We start from the raw sequence: 14,102 nt of genomic DNA, 5'->3' as shown, positions 1-14,102 counted from the left end.
ACTCAATTGTTAGTTTAAATAGATGCTGTGCTTTTTTTCTTTAAAAAATGTTTAGGGGTAATAGGGGTACAGTACTCTCATTTTCCTACTCATATTGAAATACTGCCCCTAAACAAGGCCAAACTTAGATTCACAAAATGTTTAGGGGTATGTGTACCCCTGCGTCTCCCCAGAAAAAAAGCACTGAATAGACTCGGAATTGTCCTAATTTCACTCTATCTAGTCAGAAATTCTAAGCTCTTTTAAATTCAAGGGGTGATTAGCAAATTAACAGATCTTGGGGTACTTTGAAATACACATAGTTTACTGAAAAACATAAAGCAAATAAACAGACTAGCCTCAGAAGATAATCCCAAACTTCTTATACTATCATTTAAACAAAAAACACCCAGATATAATTCATACAAAAATATATCCAAGTTACAGACTGCTGGTATTAATAAAGCAATTAAAGTGAAATGAGAAATAACCTTTCTTATTGCTCCGCCAGACTGAAGCAGGAAGTAAAACTAACCAGTGAGTAATAATGAAATTTCAGTACCTCTAGACGAGACAAAGTAAAACCATCATTGCTCTCTGCACCAAATAATGCCTTACCTGAAAGCACAAAACCTATAAGGACACCAGAATTTAACCATCATTTTGTTGCCTCCCATGAATTGAAAATAAATCCTAAATCTGCCAGTAAGAATTCTCTGCTCTGAGCAGCACCCCACTTCTGTTCTGAATCACTGAAATACCTAGGCTAGCATTTACTATGATTACCTACCCACGCTCAAAAAACAGTCTGAGGTATAAAAGGGTTTTTGCAAGGTGCAATTGATTACTCACCAGGTGATAAAACTCCTACAGCCTAAGCACACTGTGTTGTGTTGCTATGCCAGCTTCCTCCCAAGCAAAGTGAAGAGTGCAGAAATCCTGATGGAGACTATTTTCATAAGGTGTGGGGTGGGGAGAGGAGAGGCACTGTTGTCGTACCATGTGAAGCAGAAGAAGACTAGCTCCAGGCAACAGACGACTGTTTCAGTTATTACTTGAACAGGAGGAGCAGCACTGATAGAAATGACTCAGTTACCAACCTAGAGCTATTTGTCAGAACTAGCGGACTTATGTCCTACTTTACAGAGGATGCTCCTCTCTTTGAAGGGCTGTCAGAGGGCAGTCCTCTATTTGAAAGGCTGTCCAGTCTACATCTGATTTTACAATAAAGAGCCCTCAGACTGGGGAGCAGGGGCCTTAGCATTTGCCCTTGGACAACAGTGAGAACTTGGATAGCAAGATTGAGCAGATGTGTTTCTATTTAAATTATTATTTTCTAATTTTGCATCTTCTACATATAAATTAGAATATGTAAATTATATACAAATCATCTATCACCTTCCCTTTTTGGTGATGAATTTCTTCTTTTTGGGTGATGCACTGTGGCCACCCCTGTCTTAAAAAAGAAGATGCCAAATGTAGAGCTGCTCTTTAAACCTCATGGTTTTCAGTCTGTGATTGTGGCCTCCTTGAAAAATCCAGAATAACGGGTGTGCACTTCTGTTTGTGACATCGGTTTACCTTATTGCACAAACATACTAGCTCTTTTGCTGCCCTTTTATCTCATACAATGGGCCCTGGGCCTCATCAGTTAGTTCTGGAACCACATGGTAGTAGGAGGTAAAACATGGTGGTTTTTTTACTACATTCTGCCATTTTACTGTATATAGCTGTATGAATCAAGGCCACTCTGCTATTAGCTTACCAATATTGCTGCTTTCATTCTTGCTGTAGACCAGAGCTTTCCAAACTGTGTGTCACAACATGTTAGTATGTTCGCTGCAGTGTGTAGGTGTGTCACACAAACGCTCCCCACACCCCTCCCAGGGCTGGAAAGGGTTTAACCTCCAGTTTAGTTTAACCTCCAGTTTGCTAATAAAACTGAATTACTGTGTAGCGAAATGATGCATGTCTAAAAAGTGTGTCACCAGCACGAAACGTTTGGAAAGCTTTGCTGTAAATTGTTGTAAATTGCCAGGGCCAGTCCAAAGCATTTGGTTATCTAAGGCAGAATAGCAAATAGCACATACCCCTTCCTTCTCCAAAGTCAAGGTTCATAATGCAGTATGCCAGCTAAGTTACTTTGGGGCCTAAGGCCAACAACAGCAATCCCCAAAGCAACTTGCCCTTCCCTAGCAGTAAAAAATACAATAACAATAAAATAACTATTTGCTGACCTCAAACCTCAAGTCTATCTAATGGTAGGGCCGGCCCTGGTAAGTCATTTGGGTTGCTAGTTATTGTTGCTGCTTGTATAGAAATATCAGAAATATATGCAGGAAACTTCAGATCTGAAATGACATTTCCCTCAATTACTATGAATATATGTGAGGATGAAGAAGAAGAGTTGGGATTTTATATCCCGCTTTATCACTACCCGAAGGATAGCGGCTAACATTCTCCTTCCCTTCCTCCCCCACAACAAACACTCTGTGAGGTGAGTGGGGCTGAGAGACTTCAAAGAAATGTGACTGGCCCAAGGTCACCCAGCAGCTGCATGTGGAGGAGCAGAGACGTGAACACGGTTCCCCAGATTACGAGTCTACCGCTCTTAACCACTACACCACACTGGCTCTGACATGTGATGCCATGTGTCACGAGGATCCCCTGCTCTGTCATGCGTTATCTCAAAAGTTGTATTTGCACGTTACATGTACCGAAAACAAATATAACAAGTTTGGCTTCCTCCTCCACCAGGCCTCCTGTTTCCTATTCTTTCCCCTACCTGAAGAGGACAGGGAAATTCAGCCTGAAGTATGGCAGGGACATTAGAACAGACCTGGATCCTTAACACTGCAGCTTTCAAATAAACAAGATCCCTATTCAGATCTGGAGCCTGCAAAGTTCAGCTGGCAGATGAGTGTGATGCTAGCAGGTGAAATACTTGCCACTGAAATGTTCAGACATTGCAGTCTTTATGCACTCTTAGTTAGGAATATGTACAATTTATGTAAGTGCTGGAGATGGGGGTGGCATCACACAAAAGGTTGGGGGCAGAATTGTGCCTGCACAAAAAGGATGAATTACTCCTACAGGATCCCATGTCAGTGGCCTTGTACCATCCACATCATTAGTACAGCTGTTCAGCATAAGGGCTAATAAGGTCCAGTCCCAGCACCAGTGAAAGAAGACAAGTTGAGCTAGCACCAGTGACAGAACCTTCCCTTTGAACTGATAAGCTACTGGTTCAACACAGATATGGAACAATTTAATGTACAGAAGGAGTTTTCAAATTTTGGTTTGTAGCCTACCTTGGCTTCATCTGCAGTAGTAGCTTGGTGGATCACAAGTTTCATAGGCCTCTAGCTCTCCAGGTTTCACATGGTATAAAAAGGCACCAGTTGTTACTTGGGGTAATTAATAAAGTCATTTCTAGTGTGCTGAATGCAAAAGGAGCTCCCTCGGGTCTTGTGCAGCAGAACCTTTAACAAAGGCTTCCTTTTGGATTGCTAATTAGGCGGTGGAGTTAAACTGGTGGTAAAACCAAAATAAATAAACCCTAAAGAATTCCAATTAAGCAGTGTGGCTAGAATCCTTTCTCATTATTAACTGTTTGAGATTCTTGCTCTCTTGATTATTTGACAGTTCTCCTGTTGTCATGGAAGTCTTGCTGAGCAGAACAATTTCTACTTCTCTAATGTGAAAAAGTACCTTTTTAAAATCTTTTCATAGAACATATGGATATGCCTCTTCTGTTCTTTAACTCCCCCCACCCCATTTAAATTGTGTGTGTTTTTTTTACAAAGTGGCTAGGCATGCTACAGGGGGCACCTGTCTTCTCAATTTATATATAGTCAAAGTTTGTTTTTCACCCTCTTAATATCAGCCTGCATTTGAAAATATACATCATATAAATTAACATATGTACAAAATATATGTAAATTTGTGGTCATCATGGGCCTGTGCCTGAAGTCCCTTAAGTATTTAGCAATGCTCCCTGACTGCTGGGGAGAATTATCAGCTGATTTTTTTTAATTTTACTTTTGGAGAACCTTTGGGAAATGCTCAGCTTGCTGTTCACAGGAGTTGGGGGGAAACTGAACACCAATCATTACTTCTTCCTTTCCCTTCTACAGTATTTCTTTTGATGTGTAGGCTGAGTGAAGACCCCGCTGGGCCTTAGGTCTCACTTTTTTTCCTTCCCACTTCCTTGCATAGTTACTCAGCATGCCTTCAGGTACAGCCAGCTTCAGGGAGTTCATGCAGAGAAGGGAGCGGCCTCTGTGCTTTGCCCCAGGAAAGGGAGCTAACAGTTGATCCTGATAACATTACAATGACTTCACTGCTTGGCACAATCCAGCTGGGAAGTGGGGTGCCAGCAGCAATCATACTAACAGCAATTTTCCTCCAAGTGAGTGCAGAAAACATAATCCAAGAATTGCAGAGAGAAGGCACTTGAGGGGGCAGAGAATCAGAGGAGACCTGTCATTTCTTCTCCTACCCAAATGCTTCTCTGTTCTCTACCTCCCAAGAGCTCTGGGTCTCCCAAAGTGTGCTGAAGATTACAGGCATGCCTTGTTCCAAGTTGTTATATATTTCCAAAAAGAATGTATTGTTTTCATTTATAACTGAGTCCCTGGAGGACAGCTGTGGGAGGTCACTCAAAACCTTTCACCTTTTGTACTCTTAAATTAGTTCAACCCAGCTCCTCTATCTTTGCATGGAAAAAGTCTACAGACATGGTGGCTGGGTCAAGGATGTCCTGGCAAAAGTGGATAAACACATAGCTTGGCATAGAAGCATATAATTTGTGCTAAATATCCTACTTCATAATTGGATTTTTGTGCATTCAAAGCTTGCTTCCAACTTTTTTCCTTCTGCAGTAGTTCCCAAGCTGCAAAACCCTGCAAAAAGAGGATAGAGGTGAATTTACTCTTTCAAGTCACAAGGTTGCTTTTAAAAATGCTTTTACAGCCTCAACTCGTTCAAGATGCCCTTTGACTCACAGTTAACATTGTGCAATTAATTCCGAGAGACATGGAACGACAAGTCCTACACCTTAGCTCCTCTAGGGACATGTTTCCAAAGAGGCGCAGACACCTGATATGACCTTTATATTTTTGATGTCTTCTGTCGTGCCACACCATCAAATGAGCAGGTGCACTTACATGCCAGAGTATTTCATACTTTTCCTGAAGGGAGATAACCACATATAGTAAAATGCATGATAACTGCATTGTGTGAAGTGCAGGAAGTATCTGTTTCACGAAGATACATTTTGAGCATCCTTGTGGCAAAGGAAGAATTTGTGGCCCCATTCACACATTGCAGTAAATGTGTATCCTCTAACTGGAGAATACCCCATTGCAGATAATTTGTAATGTATGGCTTGTAAATAGTATTTTATTGCCTTCCTTCACCATCTTTTTAGTATTCCAAAAAGTGCAATAGTGGGGGTTGCCTTCTCCAATGTGCAAACTACAGACTGTGAATACAGTATAACGTTGGCACTGTGACAGAATCAGAATTTGTTTTAAAAACAATCACAAAGCAAACATCCACATGACTTCTTAAAAACAAAATTTTTAAGTGTGGATAAATGTAAGTGCAAGTTCCATAAAAAGAGATATTTACAATGAAATATACTTCAAACTTTGCAAAACAGGCACGTTCCTGTTAGGAAATTCCCCCCTCCAGGAATCTAAGGGAAACCTAGTCTTTCACCGGTGAAGTTAGGGAATTTCTGGCTCTAGGCTTAAGGCCTTATCTCTTTCCTCTTTTAGATTGCATTTTGTATTACTTCTTTACTTTAAACTGTGGAAAGCCAGCTCTGCTGTAATTCCCAGTCCTCTGAGTCATTCTACTAAGTGCAGCCCTAGTTAAAATATGCAACTTGCCCTTAAGATCAGACTCTGTACCTGAGGACTAGTAAGTGGCCAATTTTTAAAAAGGAATCCGGGGCGGGGGGGGAGATCCTGGAAACGAGAGGCATGTAAGCTTAATGTCTGTTTTAGCAAAACTTGTGGAAAGCATTGTTAAAGATAAAATTGCTAGGCATACAGAAGAACAAGTCTTGCTCAAGAGGAACCAGCAACTCTAATAGAGTTCTTTGAGAATGTAAACAAACATAAAGACAGAGGTGATCCAGTTGAGGTAGCATACTCGGACTTTCAAAAAGCTATTGACAAAGTACTTCACAAGAGACTCCTAAGTAAACTTAGTGTCATGGAATAAGATAACCAGTCCTTTTGTGGACCAGGAATCCCAAGTGGGAATAGTGCTGCTGCACTTAGGTCCTGCTTTCGGGGTTCCCAGAGACATTTGACTGGCCACTGTGAGAACAAGGATGCTGGCCTAGATGGGCCACTGCTGGCCTAATCCAGCCGTGCTCTTATATTCTTATCTGCCCCAGGACCTGTCCTGATGGCACCACTGCAGGCTCTCCTCCATAATGTCTCATTAAATTAATTCTGTTGCCTCATCTCTTAGATCGGTTTTTTTGGTTGCCGCTGAAAATCCCCTGTCCTCCGAAGAAAGGCTTATTCAGGCATGAGAGAGTGGAACTCCTATAATCCTTCCATTGTAGTACTTGTTTGTTTTGGCATGCTTGGTGTACCCTGACCATTTTGACATCCCTGTGTGAATGAAGGTATCTTTAAATGTCTAGAAACTGCATTGCACAAGGCCAGTGTAGGCTAAAATAGAAGACTCAGGTGAATGTGCTTGCCAAGCCATTTGGGTTAAGAACCTTTTGTTCCTTAAGAAAACACAGGTTCTGCTTGGTTAGATTTTAGGCCTGCTTATTATTTGTTACGTTGGCATTCCACCTTTCCTCCAAAGGTCAAAGCAATGTACATTTCTCCCCATCCAATTTTATCTGCGTAACAATCCTGTGAGGTGAGTTAGACTGAAAGATAGTGACTGGATAAAGTCACCAGGGAGTTTCATGGCTGAGTGGGAATTTAAACTTGAATCTCTCTAGTCCTAGTCTGACATCACCACTATCACCATATTTATGTTCTCAAAACTACTGAGACCAGGCTGTTATTCAAGAGTTGAAATCCTGAAACCAATAGCTTCATCTCACATCATTTTGCCGTTGCACAAACCAAAGTTGCTCCTTCCAATTTTTAGCAAGCCCTCTTAAGATTCCCTTGGGTGAGGGTTACGGTTAGGGTGGGGAAGGGCATTTCTGATTTCCAGAAATTTGGCTAGCAAGTCCTAGACAGAAAGGACTTTATATGTGGTGATGGTTTCGTTCCCCTCAGAGAGTCATCTTCCAACTCTACAATTCTAATGCTTTCACCTGGCTGGAATGTGTCCTTGAACTGTGATGATGCCTCTTGCTTCCTCAGGTGTGTATGTGTATACAGAAACCTCTGCCACTTACCTGGATGGAATGCAGCCCACTGTACATGGATAAGACCCATCGGTCCACTGATTTTTGCCTCGACTGCTCTGCACCCAGTGTTTTGCCTCTGGCCCTGCCTACCACTCGCATGCGACCCCCAGAAAATTGACCATGAGTGAATGCCGAAGGTCCCCACCCCTGTTGGAATACAACACTGTACTGCACAAGATGGGCGAAAGGACTCAGTATAAGGAAGCTTCTGTTGCATCTTTGAGTACTTTTCTCCCCCCATTGATTTAATTAATTGATTTATGATATTAAACATCTAACAAATAATTTTACTTTTGAATGCTGTGGGTTATGGTTTATAGTGATGTTGGTTTTAAGATTTCTTATTGCTTTTCTTTCTTAATGCGACTTTCATTCACCACGCAAGAGAGCATCAAGCTCCCTACGATGTAAATTAAAAGAAACACCCCTCTGCCTATTGATATCAGGCAGACGTATGCCGTTTACTCAAGCAGGTGCGGATTTTGATCTCTTCGAGTATTCTGGTATGTTTTAACGTGTTGCAATCCCCCCCCCCCCGAATTCGTGGTTTTATCTTTTTTTGCAAACCGCGCTGCAAGCGGCGTATAAATCGAGTGAAAAACAAACGAATGCAAAATAGAGTGTCGCAACTCCGTCCTCTTCGGGGCGAGGAAGAGCTCGCGTGTGGGGCCTCCTCCCGGCCAGCAAGATGTGCAGAGACACGCCGCTCGGAGACGAACTGCAACCGGCAAGGGCGGGAGGAGGAGAAAAAGAGGTGGGGGTGGGGGTAAGAGAGAGAGCGCGCGCGCGAGAGAGAGAATTGCTAACTGCAGGCAGGCGGGATCTGGCTCGGCTGGAAAGGTGCCCTGAACAAAAACCCAGCGCGAGCGGGCAGGTGATGACAACATCGCCGCGCTATTTATGGCGCGTTGTGACAATCGCGGCCTTATATGGGCAAGGCGAGGGAGACCGGCGGGACGCGCGCTCTCGCCCTCGCTCTGGGAAGAGGGAGGCGCCTCGAGGGAGGGAGGCGCGCGCTCCCGAGGCCCGCGCCTGTCCGGCCTGAGAGAAAACCCACTGACCTCGTTTCCTTGGGAAAATCCCTCTCAAATCCAGCTGCGATGAGAGGCGCCCACCTGACTCACACACTGTGAGTGTGCCGGATTTACGTATAAGCTAAACAAGCTATAGCTTCGGGCCCCACTCTCTTGGGGCTCCCCCCAAAAAAAATTAAAGGGGGGGAACCTGGATGTACATTTCCAAAATATAAGATAAAAAAATAAATAAAATAAAACCTGCATACAGCAACAGTAGCAAATGGCTTTAGATACCTATTAGGTCCATAAATTACCATATAGCATATGTTCAACACAAAAAACAGCGACAATTTGTTGTTGACAAAGGACAGCTGGACATATAAAGGGCCCCATTACCTTCAGTAGCTCAGGGCCTCATCAAACCTAAATCTGGCCCTGCTCAGCAACCCACCCTGTGAGCACCTTTTCCCCTACCTGGCCGCAAAGCACCACCAGATGCACTGGCTTTGTTGATGCAACTGGAGGCAGAGGTGGGGTGGGGTAGATCACCCTCTCCTTGAGGAAGAGGCTTCGCCAGAAAATAATATTATTTAAAAAAACAAAAACCCTTAGGCTGAGATCTGGTTGTCATTGGAGATTACAACACAAAGCAAGGGAGCTGTACTTTGCTTGCACTAATGACTGCCGAAGGGAAGGGCGAGGAAGAGACATAGATCAGCCACATGCTCGTCCAGAGGTGGGCAAGGGTGGCCATCCAGATGTTGAGGGACGCCAACTCCCATCAGACCCAGCCAGCATGGCCATTGGTCAGGAATAATGGGAGCTGTAGCCAACAATGTCTGGATGGGGCAGCGGTTATGGTACTCGAGTTTCAAGAGTTGTTGTCTGCCCTCCTAGTAACCCACCGAACATCACAGCTCTTCGGAAAGTTTAATTTCCCCAAAGGCTGGAAGGACCGCGCAAGCCCTGCTCTGTGTTTCTGGCTTTCTCAAAGTGGGTGGAGTGGGGCTGATTGGATTCCCTCAGTGGCAAGCGAAAGACGTTTTGCATATGCTCAGAGACAGGCATATGTGCGGCATGATGGGAAGGCGCCCAAGTCATTTGATAGTAGAAGTAAGTTGTCCTCTCTCAGCATCCCATCTGTAATGGGGATGATGACCCGTCTAATTTACAGGGTTGTTAAAAGATTGCAGCATAAAGATACTTAATAGTTTCCAGGTTTGAGTCCTGGCATGAAAACATATTTAGGGACAAAGCCCCAGTTCAATATAGTGTTGCAATCCATTGATGTCAGCGGGATTAACAACAAAGCCAATAGGGTCAAGAAGCCAGTTGGAAAGTCCAGCTCTTGGAATATAATGACTACTATTTCTAAACACTCCCACCTCCCTCCGAATTTTTACCATTTACTTTTTTGGGAGATAACTGGCAAGACTCCTAGAGCTGAAAGGAGGTAGAAGGTTAGCAAGTCAAACCACTCTTCCCTTTTGTATTGGGGCTCCCAACGATTGAATAACATAATTCAAAAGACTATTGCTGTTAGCCTGCCATAGCAAAGCAAAACAGCCTTAATAGCTAACACATTTTTAGTAGTATGAGATTTTGTAGACAAGGTCTTGCTTCATCAGATGCAATTAATGAAGTGGAATCTTGCCTGCAAGAGCAATTCCACAAGAAATTTCATGTCATATGTTTCTAAACATGTTTCCTCAAAAGTAAGCCTCTCTCGGTTCAGGTTTAAGTAGAAGCTCCACTTTGAAAGCTGGGGAACCTGAAGAATTTGCTAGTTGTTGTTGTTTTTAAGTCAAAACACTGTCATATTTAAGGGTAAAGACTTTCTATTGGGCAATAATGAAGAGTACTGCTTATAGCAGCTCTAAGTTATGGTAACAGTACCAGAAGCACATAGCTTCATTAACATATAAGCTGTATTTTTAAAAAAACACCATAGTACTAAGCCTTAACTTGTTAGAAAATCCCTTCCTGGTCATAAATATGACAATCACTTAAAGCCTGAGCATGAAGCAAAGCACATCCATCAGTTCTCTCTGCGCCCCCCTCCAAATACTAATTAGGGCACAAGTCCATTGCCAATTGACAACTAAAACCCAACCTGCTCTGCTCCTGTTCTTTTAACAGTTTGGCATGCAGAAATCAATAGAGGATTTTCTGGGCCTGGCTCTAAAAACACTTATTGCCTGCTAATTGCTGCAGATCCCACTGCTGTTAAAGCTAGCAAGGCCAGCTCAAAACCAGGCAGCCCTACAAGTGCATCCCACCCAGTGTTTTGCCTTGAGTTGCAGAGCATATGAAGTAAAGGTTTTTTAAGGGGTGGTCCTGTTTGAAGCTGTGTGAACACATTCTGGATATGCAAGAATGAATGCCTGTGTGGCTTTGTCTATGTTATCTTGACTCAAGCAGCTCTGCAGCTGGGCAGCCGCAGATCCAGTTTCCTTTTGTGTCCCCGCAGAGATGTTTACATTTAAGCTAAGGTCTGGTCAGGTAGCTTCTACATTACTCATCTGCCAGTTATGATTATGCTCCTGCAACCTTGAAATAGTATATAAACCTTGCTTCCAGCTAGTAGGGAGAGATGACAGACATCACTGCTTTTGTATACCTCTACGGGCCTTTGCTGCTCTCATCCCACAGCTGTGAAGCACAACCTTTCAAAGCATGCAGAAAAATAAGTAGACTAATAGACTAACCAAATGTTTTAAAAATGGCATCAGTGTGAGACAAAGAATCCAAGACATTGAGTGCTGAAGCCCATGGTAATATATACTATATAATTAATGTCCTACTTGATAGTGTCTCTTTGGTGTTCCAGCACCTACAGCAGAGCTTAAGAAAAAAGAAATGATGTAAAAGGGTTTCTCTGAATCTCTTAAGAGTGGTTTGGAACCACTGATGTATGTCACTGAACAATAAAGAGAAAGACTTCTGCGATTGTACAGCAAGTTGCTGTTGTGGCGCCCTCCTTGTGGAATGCCCTCCCTTCAGATGTCAAGGAGATAAATAACTATACAACTTCTAGAAGACACCTGAAGGTGGATCTGTATGGGAAAGTTTTTAATGTTTGGTGTTTTATTATGTTTTGTATGTGTTAGGAGACACCCAGAGTAGCTGGGGCAACACAGCCAGATGGGCAGGGTATTAACAACAACAACAACAACAACAACAATAATCTCCTTTTGCAGCAGCTGAAGTACAAAAAGCCACCACTACTCTTAGCAGTACAATCTCAGGACTCAGCTATTGTGATGTGAAATGCATATTTGCAAATAACATCAGCTGCAGAGGGCTGATAGATAATTAAGATGAACAGAGCACAGAGTGGGGTGGTAAGTGTTAAATTCATCCATGGTGCTTGCTCTGAGATCCTGTTAATTATTAGTTCAGGTGGAATTGACGGAACAGCTGATGGAATTTGCTTTTTTTAAAAAAAGCTTGCATGTTAAACGTAGTGCTGCATTCAACGTCATGCCTCTTTCGGCCCTTACACATGTTTGGCGCTGGAAGCAAAATCTCAAAATAACCCCCTTCCCACTCATTCATTTTAATAAAACCAACCATGGAGGCTCGCTGCAGGAAAAGGGTGGAAGACTCTTCTGAAATATGCCAGAGCAATTGCTTGAGCCCCACCCTTCCCAGAGCACGATGCCAAGGTTGCCTCTAGCTACTTTGTAGGAGGGCTTCTCCACACAAGCCCAGCACATACAAACAGAGCAGACAATGCCATTTCCGGTTCCCACTGCTTTAGGTTGGGTTTTGTTGTCCTAGCGGAGTAACTTTAAACCAGGGTTCCCATCCCTGAAAGAATAACTGCTGCCCCCTCCCCATATTTGGTGGTGCTGATGTTGAGGGCAGCAGGAACATGAGGAAGAGTATCTGAAACTGCAGCCAATCCCATCCAGTTCTGTGGCTCAAGAATTGTCATGGGGCCCCAGTTCCTTTTTATTCCCAACCTTCACAGAAGACATTTCCTCCCCTGCCTCTCCCCAGTGTCTCTTCTTACTGCTGTTGCTTTAGTTTAATTTTCATTTTGTTGCCAGGAGGTTTAGGGGGATGTCAGAGTCAACATCTGCAATGGAGATAACATTCCTGCCTAATTAGTGGACTGTGAGCAGAAAGGACTTCCTGTCCCCTCCCCCTCCCCTTAAAGGACAGCAAAACCAGCTTACACTAGAGGAGAAGGAAGGTCCACTCTCCAGCTTGGTAATGTGTCCATCAATACACTCCAGGGAAACAACAACTTTTTTTAAAATTCAGGGTCTCTTGTTTCCCACAGTCTGAGTTCATCCTCCTACCGCAAAGTTTGCAGTTGCTACTTGGAAACATATTTGGAGACTTAAGGCATTTTTAAGTGTCTTGGAACACCAGAAATGCGTTGAAGCTGTTTCCAATTCTGCTCTGATACCCAGGCAAGGACTTTCCAGACACGCAAGGCATACCGTGCAGGGGTGTTGCTACATACTTATAAAGACTCTGGGCACCTAAAATAGGTAAAGGTAAAGGTACCCCTGCCCGTACGGGCCAGTCTTGCCAGACTCTGGGGTTGTGCGCCCATCTCACTCAAGAGGCCAGGGGCCAGCGCTGTCCGAAGACACTTCCGGGTCACGTGGCCAGCGTGACATCGCTGCTCTGGCGAGCCAGAGCCGCACACGGAAACGCCGTTTACCTTCCCGCTGGTAAGCGGTCCCTATTTATCTACTTGCACCCGGAGGTGCTTTCGAACTGCTAGGTTGGCAGGCGCTGGGACCGAGCAGCGGGAGCGCACCCCGCCGCAGGGATTCGAACCGCCAACCTTTCGATCGGCAAGTCCTAGGCGCTGAGGCTTTAACCCACAGCGCCACCTGCCTATGCTAATATAGAGGTGTAAGTATAGTCTGACTTTCCAAGGAGAAGAGCAAACCCTGGTTATTTCTACCAGGGCTTGCTCTAAGCTATGAGGTGCCAGCAGGATTTTCTGGGCCTGGTCAGCAGGACTTATTGCAAAGCACAAAGCCAGCGAGACCCCAGCTAGCCATGAACTTAATTTACAGAAGCTCCAAATCCACATACAGCAGCAGCCTTTGCCAACCTGGTGCCTCTCCAGAAGTTTTGGACAACAACTCCCAAACTGGACATGGTAGTTTCATTAGAAATGGGTAGGACAATAAGAAAATGGACTCAAAAGAAGGTAGACTATCTCTGACTTTTTTCAGTCTGGTGGAGAATTTAAAATTGACTGATGTTTGGCAATTTAGACACCCATTTGAAAGAGAATACACCCCTTATTCAAAGCCAAATCAATCTGCCAGAAGAATCGACTCAATATGGCTATCAAATGAGTTAATCCTGAGAAAAAAAGAACTGAAATACAAGCAAAGACTTTATCAGATCACAATCCAGTGTTATTAGAGGTTAAATTTAGGTGGAGGTTAAATAAAAGTATTATAGATAATCAAGTAACCATGCAAAAAGCTTTCTCTTTTCTGATCTAAAAATTTAATAGTTGGCAGGAATCCTTAGGCTTAGTCAAATGGAGGCTATCTGAGCATTTCTCAGGCTGGCCCTTAAATCCACGTTTCCAGTTTCCCATTCCATTGCTCATTCCTGCTCAGCTAACAGCCAGACAAAAGTGTCTCCTCCTCCAATCTTGGTTTTGCAGAGCCCCTCCTTCCTTGTCTGTGCGCCCGTCATCCCTTTCTCTTGCACAATGA

General features: G+C 43.6%; 1 protein-coding gene and 1 long non-coding RNA gene across 2 annotated transcripts in view; one reads left to right on the top strand and one right to left on the bottom strand.

The window, feature by feature from the left end:
* Nucleotides 1-953, bottom strand: part of MYH9 (myosin heavy chain 9) — an 84,699-nt gene extending 83,746 nt beyond the window's left edge. The window contains exon 1 of the mRNA XM_081928156.1: nucleotides 832-953. The gene's annotated coding sequence lies outside the window, so the exon portion shown is untranslated. The remainder of the gene's footprint in view (nucleotides 1-831) is intronic.
* The window catches only part of LOC309379365, a 271,748-nt gene extending 258,854 nt beyond the window's left edge, over nucleotides 1-12,894 (top strand). The window contains exons 2-4 of the long non-coding RNA XR_014172451.1: nucleotides 2,477-8,510; nucleotides 11,598-11,741; nucleotides 12,670-12,894. This is a non-coding gene — a long non-coding RNA (uncharacterized lncRNA). The remainder of the gene's footprint in view (nucleotides 1-2,476; nucleotides 8,511-11,597; nucleotides 11,742-12,669) is intronic.
* The last annotated feature ends 1,208 nt before the right edge of the window (nucleotides 12,895-14,102 follow it).

This window comes from Podarcis melisellensis (assembly GCF_964234715.1).
Source record: "Podarcis melisellensis genome assembly, chromosome: 10".
NCBI classification, from domain to species: domain Eukaryota; kingdom Metazoa; phylum Chordata; class Lepidosauria; order Squamata; family Lacertidae; genus Podarcis; species Podarcis melisellensis.
Note: the sequence above shows the minus strand (reverse complement) of the source record. Positions and strands in the feature narration are given on the sequence as shown.